Source organism: Crotalus tigris, unplaced genomic scaffold (genome assembly GCF_016545835.1).
Source record: "Crotalus tigris isolate CLP2741 ecotype Arizona unplaced genomic scaffold, ASM1654583v1 scf7180000024445.887990, whole genome shotgun sequence".
NCBI lineage: Eukaryota > Metazoa > Chordata > Lepidosauria > Squamata > Viperidae > Crotalus > Crotalus tigris.
This window is the reverse complement of record NW_024100614.1, coordinates 450,434-467,670: the sequence shown is the minus strand read 5'-3', so window position 1 is coordinate 467,670 and position 17,237 is coordinate 450,434. Positions and strand designations below refer to the sequence as shown.

The following is a 17,237-nucleotide window of genomic DNA, read 5'->3' as shown; positions in this document are numbered from 1 at the left end:
GTGCCTAGTGCCTAGTGCCTAGTGCCTGCCTAGTGCCATAACCATCAAACTGACTCTCTAGTAGTTGCTAGACTTTAACACAAATTCTGCACTACCTATTTTGAATTATAGTTATATTAATAAAAAGGGTAACCCTATTGTTAATTTGGAGCCACATGATGAAAAAGAAAAATGACTGACATTTCCTATTCTCCTTGCTGCTTCTTATTATTCTCTCCCATTGTAAAAAACAAAAAGAGGTTAAGAGTTGGGTTCAGTAAGCAAGTGAGACAAATTTGAATCCTGCACTTATAGCACCTCTTCAGATTCATCCATGGCATACATACTCTCCAATATTTTTTACTGACTTCAGGAAAGGAAGGACTGCAGAAATACAGTTCATCCAAAGATCAGAATGGGAAATGAATGTTGGATTTCCTCATCTGGGGTCTTCTGACAGAATTCCAATACATTCAATGATTGCTGGACATCTCTCTTTTCCTATATGGACCACATCTGGGTTTGATTGCAGATGATGTAGTACACTGCGCCATAGTTACACTATGCATAGCCTGTAAGACCACAGAGCATCACTAATGTGAAATTTATCCCAAAGGTGGGATATTCTGTATGCATGCCAAGTATTAAATCATGATGACATCTTGGTGCAATTTTGCTTTTGTATCAGTCTTCTACCTTCTACTTTTTACCTGAACATTCTGGTGTCCCTCTAGATTTTCTTTAATTAACTCTTACTTTATATTGCAACCATCAGATGTAAATTAATAGTTCTTTGGGGGATCATCTTTCCAAGGTTAATTGGCACACCAGCCACCTGTTATTGCCTATCATATTAAACCTACAGAGTGCTGAGTTGTTTGGTAATGTATGTTATTTGCACATGCATTTACACCACAAAGCATAGCCTGGATTTTGGATCTGCTTTATACACAATGCAAAGTAAGTAAGCTGAAAAATGCAAATCAAAGCAGTACTTAACTATATTTTGTTAAGACTTGGTATAAATATATAAACCCCTTTTTATGTAGATCATGTTTATAATAGCACATGTTTTAGCAAAACTATGTTTCCAGCTACTGAGTCTTCTGCTAAAAACCAAACAATAATATATAATTAAGGTACTAATTCTATATAACATGAGCAACATTTTATTTTTTTAAAAATAAGGCACAGGTATAAATATAGATGAGCAACATTTATAACATTAACTTTATGGACTAGATATCTTCCTCCAATCTCATTTCCATCCAAATGTGGATTTTTTTTTTAACCTGCTGGCATTTTGGAGGGTGGGGGGAGGGAGAGAATTTCTTCTGATATTCATCAGTGGTTGTTTTTTTTTAACTTTCGGGTGGTTAAAGCTGCTATAGGAAAATATGGGGCTACTTCTGCCAATACCATTTTTTTTTGGTTTAGGAATTATGTTAAGTTCGACTAGCCATTGACATGATTAAAGCAACCTTTTCTTCACCATGCACTCCCTTTAAATACCATTTGTGGCCATGGACCCCCAAGACTTAAGATTTAAATCATAGCATTTCTTCAAGCCTTTGCAGACCTCCAGTGACAACACCACAGCCCTCCAGGGTCCACAGACCACAGGTTGAGAACCACTGGATTAAGGCAAGGACATCTCAAGAAATTTAAAGAATGATCATAATAGTGGAATCAGATGAGAGTTCAGGTAAATCAACTCTATAAGGTCAATTCATCTAACAGCATTTCAGTTCACCACAACTTGTCCAATTATACTTGACAACATGTGAGGCAGTACTGTTTATTCTTTTAGAGGGAAAATATATCGTCATGATTATCTTGATAGAGCACCAATATTCTCTGTTTCTCCTTTCCTTGGCATATAACTTAACCAACTGAACATCTTATACATCATGGCATAAAACAACTATCACTACTTGGCTAATGAGATAATTACTATGGAGACTTAATGCCCCACACAGAGAAAGCAGGGAACATTCTCAGTAGCTGTATAAAATGATAGGATAGACAACAACCAGAACACACTGGGAAAAGATTCTGTTGCCAGCCTAGATACCATTTACAGTCATATAGAATCCAGCATAGTTATGATTTCCATGGGATTTGTGATAAAGATCATTTCTATAGAAATGACCTTTATTACAAATCCCATGGAAAGCATAACCATGCTGGAGTCTATATGAATACATACATATGCAAGTATTCATGAATTCATTTTGTGCTTAAATCAAGTGCATGCCATATAAAGGTATTAATACAGCTATTATTACTTTATAATTTAGACAAACAGCTGACATTTAATTTTATATGTAGAAGATAGAAGTAGTCCTTGACTTACATGTAACATAAATCAATATTTCAACATTTAATATTTTCAGTCAGTGCTTCTGATTACCACAATACAAAATGTAGCAGGAACTGAATAAATTCAACTTCCTCAGTCAGTCAAGTTAAAGTAGGAGTTATTTTCAGAGACAGGATATCTGTATCCCCAAGTCCTGTCTAATGTAAGGACCCACCCCACTTTGCATCTTAAGAAGACAGAACTCTTGGAATAATTCTTCCAACAGGAATCCTTTATTAAGAGAAAATGGTTGTAGGCATGCTAGACAGGACTTGGGGTCCAAGCTCTCCCATTCAAGGTTTTAAGGGGTTCCCCAGTAGTCCCACCCAATCAACCCCCCTTCCAGTGATAGTTTCAAGTATCACAATTCCACTCCCTTTCTTCTTTCTTCCGTCTGGATGGAGACTTCAGATAACTACATGAAAGGCAACTTCCCTCCTTTGGTATGTTAACGCTTCGAGGTTACAATAAACACACATTCAGCATTCAGCTCTTTGAAGTGTAAAGAAGGAAGTGAGGGCCATAAAGCCCCTTTGTTCTCCCCCTTCTCTCCCTCTTATGGCAGAATCCAGAGAAGGCAGAATTGGGAGTTTCTATATTTGATAATTTAAAGATGAAATATAATTGGATTCTGACAAGGAGGCCAGTCTAAAGAATCCTGTAATTCTCTATTTGCTTTATTGGCCTAAAAGAGTTAGTGAGCTCAGTTATAATCTAGCTTGCATTTTTTAAAACTCCAAATCCATTACTCTCTTTTAGGAGATGAAATAAATGAAATGTAAGAAAACAAAATGTGCAGTTGTAACAGGCTATGAAGCTGCCTATCAAGACAACCAATTCTTCCTAAACTCTATTCCTATTTCATTGTGATCATTTAGCTTTAGTTGCAATTACAGAATTATATTTGTAGCAGAATTAAGTCTTTTCTACAGCCAATCCGTTTCTTTGAAGCACTTATTTTCAGAAGTCAAAAAGCTATTTTGACAGGTTTTTAAAAAACCCTAAAAAGACCAATTTTAAAAAGTATTTGTTGATTTTTCGTTGCTCCAATTTTAACTTTGGTTTTTATATTTCACTGTAAACCATTGAGAGATCTAAGTAGTTGACAATATATATAGCATATTAAGTAGCTGACAACATGTTGAGTTGACACTATATTAAGTAAGCGAATACATACATCAATCAGTGATATTCTTTTTACAAAATGGAAGATCTTGCCAACTCATAAAAATGCTGTCAGGTATAAATGTAGTTGCTATTAGAATTATTTGTTCTCATAATATGTTTCTGTATTTCTTACACCACTGTTTTTTAAAACAATTACTTCAGATGATTTAGCACAGACCATGGGACAACAGCATCTGTGGAGAGGTTAAAACTAGCAAGATGGTAGACGGAACATTGCTATGCAAACTCTGCTTCTTTTGAACATGAGTACAACATCAACACATTTACCAAAGGAAGAGGGTTGAATCACAACTCTCTTCCTAATTTTGACACGCACATTCTATTCCACTGCCATGGTGGCTATGAATGCAATTTCCAAATGAAAGCAAGATGTTATACAATTTCTTTCCTATTAGAAGTGTGTTAAAAGAGGTTCTGAAAAATGTTAGATTTCAGTTACAAGGAAATGGATTTCAGATAAACATTGGGAAGAAACTCTTGAATATAATGATTGGATTCACATATGCTAGCCTATATTGAGATTTGTTAACATATTGTATGAACTCAGCCAATTGTACTTTATTCAGTAAACCTTGATTAAATGAGCTGTAGCTTAATGATATATGATATACAGCAATAGTCAATAGATTTGATCCAAGTTAAATGATGGTTTGATGAAATGAATATTTTATTGTTCAATCATTTAGTTGCTTCTAACATTCTCTGTTATGTGAGGGACAGAATTGTACCAGGATTGTCTGTCCATATAAATTTAATTCTTATAAATTCATGTACATGCCATTGTCTTCTATTAGCTTTTTTCTAATTGCTTTGGATTTTTCCAAGCATCTGGCTTCTTTAAATTATTTGTATTTGCATTATGTCTAATGTACTTAAGCTTTGGTGTATGTGTGTCTTTAAATTGATGTTGCCTCCTGACCACTGCCTGGACTAGTTCCTGAAGTTTCCTTGGCAAATTTTTCAAAAGTAGTTGCCATTGCTTTCTTGCTAGAGTTGAGCTAGAATGATTATCCTGTAGTCACCCAGCTGGCTTTGTGCATAAGGTAGGACTAGAATTCACAGTCTCCCTGTTGCTAGTCTGATGCTACACCAGATTGACTCCATTTAAGCTTGTCTTTATTCTTAGTACTTAGTACTTCTACTGTCTTTGAGGCATACAAATGAAGATGCTGGTTAAAAAAAAAATCTCTGACTGTATACTCTGCCTGTAGAGTATATTTAGAAGAAGTTCTCTTGCAAATCTTAACAGGAGATGCAATTTCTTAGATAGTTCCATATTAAAGTGAAAACCCATGAATGATGATATTTTTATAAGAGCTGTGCATGCTTCTAAAGTGTCTCAGACTAAGCACTTTGGACCCCAGTGCAAGTGCAGGATCTTTCTGCTGCTCATTAAAGTAATTTTATATTTTTCAGGCTTTTGCACAAGCTAAGAAAAAAAGTTGCCACTGCTTTAAAGTTGCATAGAATGTAAAGCTCACATTTAGTCTGTGAATAGAGAGCCTGGTATAGCAGTGAATTTATACTCCCCAAATCTGGATCTTCTGTGATTTAGATTTTTGTTTAGGAAGTGAATATCTGCTTCCTAGTCTTTCATCTGATTTGATATCTGCTTTGGTTTTTACTTCATTTGAACTCCTGCCCATTGACAACTGTCTCTGCCATGGGGCTCGTTCTTGATTACCACACATCATTCATTTATCTCTCCTGACTTTCTTCTGAAAGTCACATTCCTGCCAAAAGCCTCTAAACAGGAAACACCACATCTCAAATTCAAGTATTATTCAGATTTCTGGGGACATGAAAAGAGAGAAGCCAAGCGTCAAATCAAAAGTGAAGAAGCCAGAATCTAGTTGATTATTGGCAACCTCAGACAGTGGGTGACAAGAATAACTTATCTAAACTCCAGGCCATGAAAAACAACATGTTCCCTCACTTGTGTTTCTCTTTTGTCTCTTTCTCTTTTTAGAAACGTTCCCAGAGATCTCAGTGGATGCAGTTCAGCTCATTTGATAGTTAATTCTGAAAACCAGCTAGCACTGAGATATAAAGTAATGAAAGCAAAAAATCAATGTGCAAACTATTGATCCTGTCAGAGCTCTTTAGAGGTAATTACAGCATAACACTGGCTCCTGACAGCGCACCACAAAAACATAATAAGGTCACTGGGCTATAATAAAGTGCAGTCTTTGGCTCATATATTCCTTGGCTGTTTTTAAGCTGACCCACAACATCTTCAGTTTATAGAAACCATAATGCTCTTCCTTTAAATATAAAATAAAATGCAGGAATGGACTTCACTTAGACTATTAAAAAGGTTTAAATAGAGCAATGGAGGAAATGGCTATACCACCACAATTTCAGATTCTTCCATGAGAACGTAGTTGTCATGTGCATTTTCCATGCTATTTTGTGTCACTGAGCACCATCAAAAATGAGAAACCTTTTGAGCACCATAGAGGGAAGCAGTGTTTGGACTCATTGATATATAGGACTGTATTTCAAGCAAGATATATGCAACTATCAGGGCTTTTTTTTCTCATAGAACGCCCAGAATGGAGTTCCAGCACCTTTTTTGGATGGAACCTTATAGAGTAGGCAAGGCAAGTTGTATGACATGTGTGAGTTCCGGCCCTTTTTTTTTTTTTTTTAGAAAAAAAGCACTGGCAACAATTAAATATGAATGTAGACAACCATGTTCTAAATGACCATAATTATTACATTAGAGTTGGATTGTTTAAAGCAACAACCGTCAAGAGTTATATAATGAATAAATGATCATATGTAGCCCGGGCACTTATACCAGTGATATCATTATATTGGATGATATCTGCATGCTGAATAGCTTCTTTATTTCATTGACCAGGTTTTCAGCTGACATAAAGAAGAGGAAAAGGGGCAAAAGGAAATCCTATTTCACATATAGAAGTACAGTATGCTTATATAACACTGCATGTTGCTCATTGTAAAAGATTGTTGAAGGATGTTATGTAAGAGCAATAAGTTCAAATGGCACATTATAAGGTAGTGAAATCTATCCTTCACATTCACTTAATTATTCTTTCCCCAGAGGAAGAAGTCTTCAGTTCGTTCCTCTCATTTTCAGAACACTCCAGAATTGATTTTGCTGGGGGTTTTGAGCTTACAATATTGTTAAGGATGCTGGTGTCTGGTTTTCTGTTACACACCTCTCCATCACGTGGGGGGGGGAGTCAAATGTTATAAAAGGCTGAAATGAATCCACTTGCCAATTAAAATAGGCTGTTTGGTTTCCATAACCTCAGGATTTCCAAATGTTTAATTCGCTTTCCATATTTAGAAATGGCAAGAAAGACAGATTTAATGCTCCTTGTCTAATTAAAGTTCCCCAATCTCCTTCCAAGCCGTTCCTCTGGCAACTCAAATCATACACGACACAATGACAGGATAGCAGCTTGTGTCAGAGGGTGGAAGATGAATATTGGTTTTTGTACTAAAAAAAATGAAATGTGCTTAATAAAACAGTTTTGTTTTTTTGTACAGTGGGCTTATGAGTGTGTATCTATATATAATGTTTCATTTTGAGGAATTCTCACAAAACTCCTGACAAATTAATTGTAATTAAAATGTAACACTGTAATTGTTGCATTACACTATTACATAAAATATAATGATGACACTATTACATAATGTCACATAATTTAAATGTCTATCCATATTGAAAGTTGTGTTCCTTTGTCACTTAATAATTTAAGACAGTTTTTTAAAGTTCACTTGATCTTTTAAATCTTTTTTTAACATTATAGCATATTCATTTAATTTATCTTTCTGTTCAGAACTTGATGAGTTAGAATTTTCAGCACTACATATTTTGTTATTATGTATAAAAGAATTCTAGATAATTACTTGTGTATATCTCATTTAGCAGAAATACCAATAGAAATATTTTAATAATACCAATCCAGTTATCTTTTGAAAGAATTCCATTAATTTCATATTATGTTAAACTTTAAGGTACGTAACTTTTCTTGTATTAATTTATGATGCAATCTTTTCAAAGGTATACCCTGGATTTGGCAGAACCATAATAATAGACATTGAGGGATGCACATTGAAATGTTAGTATGGAAAAGAATAGAAAGATATGAGGGGATCCTGTTAATTAGCTATGTATCTTGCTAAGGTAAAAACAAAAACTGGATCATAAGAGAATATCTATTTTTAAAAGTTGTAGTTTCTAAATTTTGAAACAAATTATTTAATATTTAAAATACAGCATGACTTGTTAATATGAACTGAACTGAAAATTAAAACACTAAGGATAAACATCAGTTGCTTTTTAAGAAATACATTTAATAATATTCAGTTTCTAGCTGATTTGAGAAAGTGTTATTTAAACAACAATAATAGCAGCAATTCATTTCCTGTCTTTCTGCTTAGAAGGTATTCCAGATGACTTCAGATAAGCAAAGTATCATCATGTAATTCCATGTAATTGAACCGCCCTATTTATGTTTCCTGGACTGGATCCAGACAGGTATTTGTTATAGTTTAATCTGCTGATTAACAGAATTTATATAGAGGAACTATAGAGATTGCATACACTGTGCTTATACAAAATAAAATGCCCCACAAATAGCACAAGAAAACTGCAATAAAATATATAAAAGGCATTATCCCATGATAATATGGATACTTAATCATTCAAAATACTAAATACTTGAGAGGGAAAGATTATCTTACTTTGGCACTGAGAGCAAGATAAGTGCAAGGAAAGGGGAGAACATTTTAGAAGTCAGATACCATAACTGAGAAAGTAGCAGCGGGCCAAACTGATTTCAAAAAGCTAAGTAGAGTTGACACCACCATCAGGAAATACATGACGGTAATTCAGACAGAATTTAAACAAAGAATAATCCTAGTGGCAAGACAGTGGCAAATCACTTCTATGCTGCTGCCAAGAAAACTACAAAGAAGTCAGCAATCCAGTTTGACTTTAAGGAGATATAATTTATGTTCTTTATCTTACTTCCTGCTAAGGTCAAAAGGATTCTAGTAATGGCTAACCTTTATATAGCTTACATAAAATTAATTTTGCAGTCACTTTTACCAGACTGCACTATGAAGATTGAAGGTTGAAGGGTGGGATATACAAATTAATAACAGTTAATATAAAGTACACTTGAACTAGAAGTAGGTTTTTCTGTTGCTTGCTTTACTGAAATTTCAGAAAGAATTTGCTCTGGTGAGTTTGCAAAAATTCCAACATACTGTCTACTGGCAGTCCAAAGGAACCAAGTTACATTGCAAGAATATAGACATGCTTAATCAATTGATAATAATAACCCAGCATACTACACCTTGTATAGTAGATTTTTAAAAAAAGAATAGTAAGCCATACCAATGTTGATCAGTTCACATTTTTATTTTACTTCAGATATCATAAAAACTAGAATATAATATATAAAGATATATTAAAGAAGTATTGTATTTACCTAGCATCTATTACAGGAGTGTCAAACTGCCAGCCCACGGGCTGGATGCATCATGCCGAAACCGTGCCCACCCCATTGCTGGCAATGGAAAAAAAATTGTGATATGTCGCGACACGTCATGTGACATTGCGAGTTTGACACCCCTGATCTATTACAACAGAAATGTGTTGATTATCAAGTTAGATTTCTAATCTAACTTGTCTTTTAGTGCTGATAGGTGGAAAAATGGTACAGGATATAGAAAGAAGACTAACTTTGAGAAGAGAAGGAAAAGGGCTACAAACATTGGATTAATAGTTTAGACTGGATCTTCACATCATGTAGAGCCATTCTCCCTCCCAATACTTTGGGATATTGCCATATCAGAAACAGCACCCAGAAATTAATTTGTGGTCATACAAACATCACACAAAACACATACAAATGCAAAGAAAGTTGGATGGTGGCTTTTCTGCCAACGTAATTCAACTACAAACTCTTATTTATCAATTGGAAGGTTCAAATCTAGGAAGCCCCCACTGGCGCTTGCACAACATCTGCTTAACAAATTTAACACTGATTCCCAATGAAAAGCCAAATGATTTGCTGAATGCCTAAAGAAAGACAGGAAGACATATAAACAATCCTATGCAAAAAGTGCTAGGCTTTGAATTACTTCACCAACATTAAACAATCCTGAATAGGATTTACACCTCACACGGTATCTGCTGGGATTCACTATATAAATGGGGCTAGCATCCTCCCCTCAGAGTGACTGTGGAGGTCTCATGTCAAATTGTAGATCACATCCTGACCAGTTGTAAAATGAAGGCATATACCAGTCCAGTTCTGATTTCTTTTAGATAAATGATGCTGCTAGATGGCCTAGATCAGAGGTCCCCAACCTTTTGGGCACCAAGAACCAGTTCTATGGAGAGAGAGTTTTTTCGCAGACCGGAGGGGGTGTGGTATTGTGTGCTACCTGCATCCTGCAGATGAGTCTTTGCTTGTTTGCATGGACCGGTTTCTGGCATGCCGCGGACCAGTGCTGGTCCAGGGATCGGGGGTTGGGGACCCCTAGCCTAGACATTAGTATTTGAATATAGATCTTTTTAATATTCATAGTTTACTTGTATCTTTTTATTTAGGTGAAATGTTAATATACCTTGCAAATCCTTGTATGTTGTGTCATACACTAAATAAATAAACTATAAATAGAATTCTGATGTATGTTGGCTACCCAAAACTCGGCTTCTTCAGTGGGACCTCAGAACTCACATTTTAATATATGTGAGGATCTTAATATCATAAATATTAAACAGATTAATATTGTATTGCAGAGGACCCTTTTGATTAATTTCTTCTGTTTTATGCTCCATTGCTAAGAAATTAGTACCAATTATATGTTATATAGTTGTACTGTCAGTTATGACTTTAAAATGTTTTACGTCACCTTGGGAAAACATTTATTCTGAAGGGTATCAAATAATACATGAACAAAACTTAACAAATGGAGTATTCCCTTCATTCTGGATACAAAAACTTAGGAAGTCCCTTAGATGTTCAGTACAAAGTACAAAAAACTCAGCAACATGCATCAGCAGTCTTGCCTCACCTCACAAAACAGAACAGGGAACCATCTCTGTGTCCATTTAAATCTCCAGCTTATCACCAGAACTATAGTACTGCTTTTAAAGTTGCAGGCAAATTAGACACACCCTCTAATGAGCATTCTTCCTATAAAATACAAGGGAGTAGAAGACACATACAGCATTTTATTGATTCCCCAGTGCCTGTACATCTATTTGCACTGCTTGGTTAGCAGACAGAAATGGTGACTATGCAACTGTCTCATAATACAATATGTAAAGTATGTCTGGTATGTTGAATGCTTTGTAGTCTAGCCATCCATGATCAGAAAATATTCTCAATCAGAGACTGTTATGCTAAGTTTTACAGGATGGATTGGGGTCATAGGAACATTGCACAAAAGACATACAAATGTAAATTGCACAATAACTAGATAACAGTATCTTTTTATTACTAGTGGTATGGTTATCAAAATCAGATGCATTTGTAATAACAATCACCATCTAGTGAACTTAACAAATTCCTTTTATGAAAAAGATATCCTGCATATATCTTTGTGTATAAACATTACATTTTTTAACACCCCTGAGTGCTTAGGTTCTGACTGATACTGTCTGGGTTTATACAATATTTTAATGCGTTTTACACATCACACTAATCTACTTTGTTTACTGGCTATTTTGTCTTCAACTGGCATCATTTATGAACCTATGTATGTGATCTCTGAACCTCTCTGTACAATATTGTTCAGTTTCCAAGCTAGCATGCCTTAATTCATAACAAATTGTTTTTGAATTTCTGAATTCTTAAAAGTTTCTGCAGTTTCTGAGTTTCAATTTTAGAGAAAAATAAGAAACATTCATGAACTCAGCAATGCTTCTGCCTTCCCATTTCAGTGAATTGAACACTTCAAAGTCTTTTTTATAACTGAAAGGGCTTCATAAAATATGAAGTGAATAAGAGAGAGTTTTTCTTTCTTCTGGTCTTTTTGTAATTTGGGGAAGAGAGGAATGATCTGTATCTCAAAGATATGGTTAATGTAATGCAATAAACCAGGCTTGCAAAATACACACTCATCTAATTTGTTAAAGCTGTAATAATTTAACACACATTTTGATTTTGCCAGTAATAGCTGTCCAAATAATGGTGTTTTGTGGTTACTACCTAGGACATAGATTTCTTGTTTTCTCTGGAATAAGCAAGGATTCTTAATAATAGCTTCAATCTGATCTGGGGAAGTCAGAGATGCGGAAAGGGCAAGCACTTTGTGAAAAAGTATATGAAAGTAGGAAAACGAATCTTTTGCAGGAGAATCAATTGAGCTTCACCTTTTTCAATCTGTGCATGAAAAGTAATGTCAGCCACATAAAATGAGAGCAAAGAAGTTTCCTGCTAAACATTAAGACACACTCCTAAAAAAAAGGGGGGGTTGTCCATTCTTTGTCAGGTTTACACTAAGTCAACTCAGATAGAGGAGAATATTTGTAGCTCAGGGTTAAACTGTGGTGTCCTTGATACTCTCTGAGTTTGATGGTTTTCTTACAGATGTTTCATTACCAAACTAGATAACATTATCAGTAGAGAATGGGGTTTGCTCTTATTTTTATATACTAACTAGAGGCTTGCCCTGTCAGTGTTAGTGGAAATGTTCTTGGTGGTTCCTTGATTAGGCAGTATACTGTTAGCTTGTTGGTCTGAGTTGATAGTTCCTTGATTGAGATATTGTTTACTTCTTGATTGTTAATCTAATATTAATCTTGATGTTATTCTCTGTTCATTTGGGTGTTGATTGCTGGGGAGGAGGTGTTTTGGTCTTTTTGTTTTCATTCGGGCTTTTTGATTGTCTCTTTTGAATGATATGTAGATCTTGTTTATCAATATGTGACCATCGATGACCAATTTGTCTATGTGCCAGGCTTCCAGGAATTCTTTAACTTTGGTCTTGGCTTGATCTTGGTTTCACAGTTTCCCAGTCAAAACTATGGTTGAGTCTATCCTTTTGTTGTGAAATTAAGGAGTTTTCATCATGTTTTCTGATTGCTAGTTGATATTCATGAATGTGTTCAGCTAGTCTTCTGCCTGTTTGTCCTACATAATGGTTGTTACAATCCTTACACTATATATTGTAGATGACTCCTGCTTTTTCTTCTGGGGCTGCTAGGAGTTTCGGTTTACTTAGGGTGTTTTGGAGAGCTTTAGTTAGTGTGCTACTGTAATGCCATGTGGTTGTAATAGTCTGTTGATGATTCTGAGTCAGCTGCACAGCAGTCTTATCTGCAAGACATTTGGCATACAGGATTCATGTTAATCTGAGAAGAGAGAAATAGATTTATTGCTTTTATTATTTGGCACACCTTTCTTGTCATTCTTGGGATGGAGCAGGGGAGGGGAGTTTCCTTTTGGTTGCATTAGTCACTGTATAGAGGATTCTGTGATGTTTTCAGCTTTGCTTAGCTGCCTATGTTGCGTCTTCGTCATGAACTTGCTTAATTCCAAAGTATTTGGCATGCACAAAAGAATTTCCCTGATCTTACTAACAGTCCAGGACAAGAGGAGATTTCAGTAGGTTTAGATTGCTTGAATTCCTCTCTTCTACATGCCTATTAAAGGTGCAGAAACTTCATCTTTTACATCTATCCACCCTACGTTTGGTATGAAGATCTAGTTTCCACAAATATCACAGGCATCTCTTGTCCAAAGATTCTACAGGAACATTTTGATTATTTCCCTGTGTTCAAAGGCAACCCACTTTCCCCTCTCCCACTAGCTCCTTGTTCTTATATATGGAACTTCTCAGATGTTCAAATCCAGTTACCTTGAATGACCCACTATTACAGGAGGAGTATTTTTACCAAGGAGCAAAAGGCAGTGAATATATAGCTGACTGTCACATAGCCCTATTAGAACACTTGTGTGACATAAGGTTGTAAGGAACAACTTGCACATTATGAAGTCTGGGGTGGCTGATTTCCTTTGCTTGATTTTTGACCAAAGTTATTCAGATGTATGAAACCAAAGATGTTTCCACTACTTAATTACTCAAGAGAGAAAGGGGAAGATGGTGCTTCCCACCAGCATTTAATGAAATCTATGGAACGTGTTATAAATCTTTTCAGTCCTGATAACAAATCAAGCCGCAAAAATTGGGAATAATAATTTTCATTTTGGAGCTGAGGCCCGACTACATTACACATAAAACTCTGGTTCCCAGTTTCCTCACATCACAGAGGCACTCACTGTGTGTGTATATAACCAAAGGAATAACTAATTCTTAAGATGGGCAAACATTGCCCTATAACTAATAGAAGTGGTGAGATGGACAGCTATATAAATTTAATAAATAAATAAAGTAAGTAAATAAGTAAGTAGCCTGTTTACAATTACCCTCTGAATCCCTTCTTAATTTTTTTTTATTTTATTTTTATTTTTGCTGTTCTTTCTTGTTAACTGAAAGACTATACAGCATATTCAAGCAACAGATTTGACATTAAGGTCAACTAATGCAACAATATCACATATACTATATATCAAGGATGAATTTTCAAATTAATTTCCTAACCTGTATTCTTCAGTGTCTACAGAATAATGGTAACTGAATAACCTTTTTCAAACAGTGAGGCACATCACAGCCTGGTGGCTACAAGTTAAAGTGCAGCTTTAATGCTAGGAACATTATGTGATCAGAATCCAAAGAAGTAGTAGCATTTTCATTTGATTAGTCACCAACAACCCATCTCATCTAACCAACATATTTAACAAAGACATTCAGATCATCAGATTGTCCACTGGCTGACTCAGGAATTCTGGGAATCCACAAGTCATGAAAGGGGCATTGTTCCTCACCCCTGCTATAGACAATAAGGAAGATGACCTTGACAGAAGTATACAGGTTATTTATTGATTAAATTTATATGCTGCTCATCTCACTATCAAAGAGACTCCGGGTGGCTTACAACACAATAAAATAAGAATAGAGAAACATTAAAAATGGTAAAAACATTTAAAGCATTAACATTGTTTTATGTATAAATGTGTAAAGGTATACATCATTACCTAGGGAAAGGGGGCCAAAACATTTTTTGAGCCCTGAGACACACAATGATATTTGGAAACATCTCAGGTAGAGCCTGATTCACTGGGATATGGGGGTGAGATTAACTGCGAATTAGCACAATCAGACTTGTAAGATTCTTTTACAGTAGACAATTTCAGTAAAGTCTTTGTGTGAACTTCATTTCCTGCTCTAGTCTATCTAAAATTGCTGACAGTTGCCCAGTCCTGGGTCTAGGTCAGGGGTAGGCAACCTTGGCTCTTTTATGACTCGTGGACTTCAACTCCCAGAATTCCTGAGCCAGCCATGCTGGCTCAGGAATTCTAGGAGTTGAAATCCACAAGTCATAAAAGAGCCAAGGTTGCCTACCCCTGGTCTAGGTGGCCTAATTATTGGAAGTCTTGGATTCTGGTTGCTGCTGATTACCATTAGGTATGTTTGGAATAAGATAATGCCTGTGTATTATATGGTGACACGTGAACATGCAAACCTGGCACGTATTATTGAGATCTGGCTGGGCAGCAATTTAGTTGAAAATCTGCTAGCTCAGGCTTCACATCCTGAAGCAACAGTGACACCAAGGGGAAGGATGGGTAGGTCATAATGCTTGCTTGCTGGATGTATTTTCAATTTTCCTTGTGCATAACATCATTTATTTCTGCTCTGGTTTGGATATTAGTTGGAGAGAAACAGCTGGGGTAAATTGGAGTCATCTTATGCTGTGATAAAGATTCTTTTGAGTGTGTATAATCTAAGGAAGTGTCTATAATTCTCTACCACCCATAGGCTTCATGAATAACTCTCTTTGGCTATTTTGATTGGCTAGATGAGACCAAAAAAGACCCTGGATTTGCATACTTCCTTTTCTAATCACTTTCAGAAATTGCTTGTTAACTGCATTATATAAAGTTATTTAAAATATTTTATCCTGCCTTTCTATTTCATACTTGGAAAATGTAAAACTAAACTTAAAATCACAGTTTTAAAATGCTGTGTGATAGCATTTGTGTCAATTAGATGAGTTGGTATTAATTAATACAGTATACAATAATTCTTTTATTGTAAATAAAATCAGCAAGGGCTGATGGGGGAAGAGAAGTAATTGTGCACAAAAAATCTGAATTGGAGCTAGTACAAATATCCTGCTTCTATATGGATGTGAGCTTGGCTTCACAAGGGCAAGGTGGGGAAATCTCCCAAACTGTTGTTACAGATAAATTTGGGAGCAAGCTGTATTCTAGGTATTTTAGTCCCATGTTGTTCTGCATATATATTTGAGCATTGTGTAGAATATAATAGATTCGTACTGCTTGTTTTCATGCCCCTTTAACTTCTGCTCATTGTTATGCCATATATCTGTCAGCTGAGGATAACATGTTATTCATCCAACAGACTGAGCTGCAGTCCTAAAAGCAATAAATCTCTCAAGTATCATAGGATCCTTTTTGTGTCATGAAAATAACCCCTGAAACTATTTCTTAAAAGATTATTTAATAGAAACCATCTGGCTGTGAAAATAAGAATATACAAAAAGGAGCTCCACCTTTCATTCTGGTACAGCAATCCCTGTGCTGCTGGAGCACACACATCACCAGCGCTTTCTTGTTCTTTGAGACAATGCCCTTTTGTTCTCATCCTTTTGTATGGTGATACATGAAACACTGAATAAATGAAGTTAATTGCCAACTTCTGCTTTTTTCCAAGCGGAACAGGATGGAATGTTGTGGTTTTCCATCTGCATGCCTGCAGAAACATGCTTTGCTACAGTTTGTCATCAGATAAATGTATTATCCTTTCCTACAAATTAGGATTTGTCACCCACTTTGGGGTACCACGATCAGCCCCTAAAATTAGAGAACTGGCATGAATGTTGTGGAGTGGCATGCAATCATGGTATTGTTTAGAAAGTGTATGGTAAGAGAATCAAGAGAAGGGAAGCTCAGTCAGTGAGGTTAAAATCAGAGAAAAACATGTCTACTATTGTATTTATCTATACAAGCTCAGTACCAGTGTGTTTTCATGTAACTGGAACCTCTTTGTAACTGAGGTACCTCTAAATTAGACAATCATAATATTACGGTCTACCTTACATATTTTTTCCTTTAAGTTTTAATATGGGACTTTTTCTTAAATTTTAATTTTGATTTGAGCAAATCTCATAGACTGGAATTGGTGGAAAGATCACTAGATGAGTCATTGTTTGGAAAAAAAAGTAGTGGCAGTGATAACTACTTAGCTGCACACCAAAGTAGAAAATTGAGCTATGTATGGAGCAAAAGGGGGGCTTTTAGGAGAAAGGACTGAGATCTTCAACCATTCACCCTCCATGTTCCATGCCACTTCATCTGTTTATGAGTCAGATAAACACTTAAGTTTACTTAGTAAAGTAGAGAAGGACTCTCTTGTCTTAATTTATTAAGCCTTAATTTTTCTGCCTTCATTCTCATTTCCTTTGTTTTTTTTCCAAATGAAAAGGACTATTAATTTTCACACAAATAATATTTTTTCTTAGACAATTCTGTGTTGAGCACCTCACAGATTGTTCCTGCTCTTCATGGGCAGAGAGAGCCAGGAAGAGGAATGTCAATCATTCCTTTTAAAGTTTTCCATCAAT

General features: G+C 35.6%; 1 protein-coding gene and 1 long non-coding RNA gene across 3 annotated transcripts in view; one reads left to right on the top strand and one right to left on the bottom strand.

Annotated features, from left to right (window-relative positions):
- The first annotated feature begins 869 nt into the window (after positions 1 to 869).
- Positions 870 to 8,964, top strand: LOC120303006. 2 transcript variants are annotated; one of them, XR_005555310.1, is made up of 3 exons: positions 870 to 939; positions 1,548 to 1,684; positions 5,499 to 8,964. It is a non-coding gene; the product is annotated as an uncharacterized LOC120303006 (long non-coding RNA). The 2 variants fall into 2 exon arrangements; XR_005555309.1 differs by having other exon boundaries at positions 3,671 to 8,964.
- Positions 8,965 to 9,082: 118 nt separating this feature from the next.
- The window catches only part of LY96 (lymphocyte antigen 96), a 23,481-nt gene continuing 15,326 nt past the window's right edge, over positions 9,083 to 17,237 (bottom strand). The window contains exon 7 of the transcript XR_005555307.1: positions 9,083 to 12,846. The gene's annotated coding sequence lies outside the window, so the exon portion shown is untranslated. The remainder of the gene's footprint in view (positions 12,847 to 17,237) is intronic.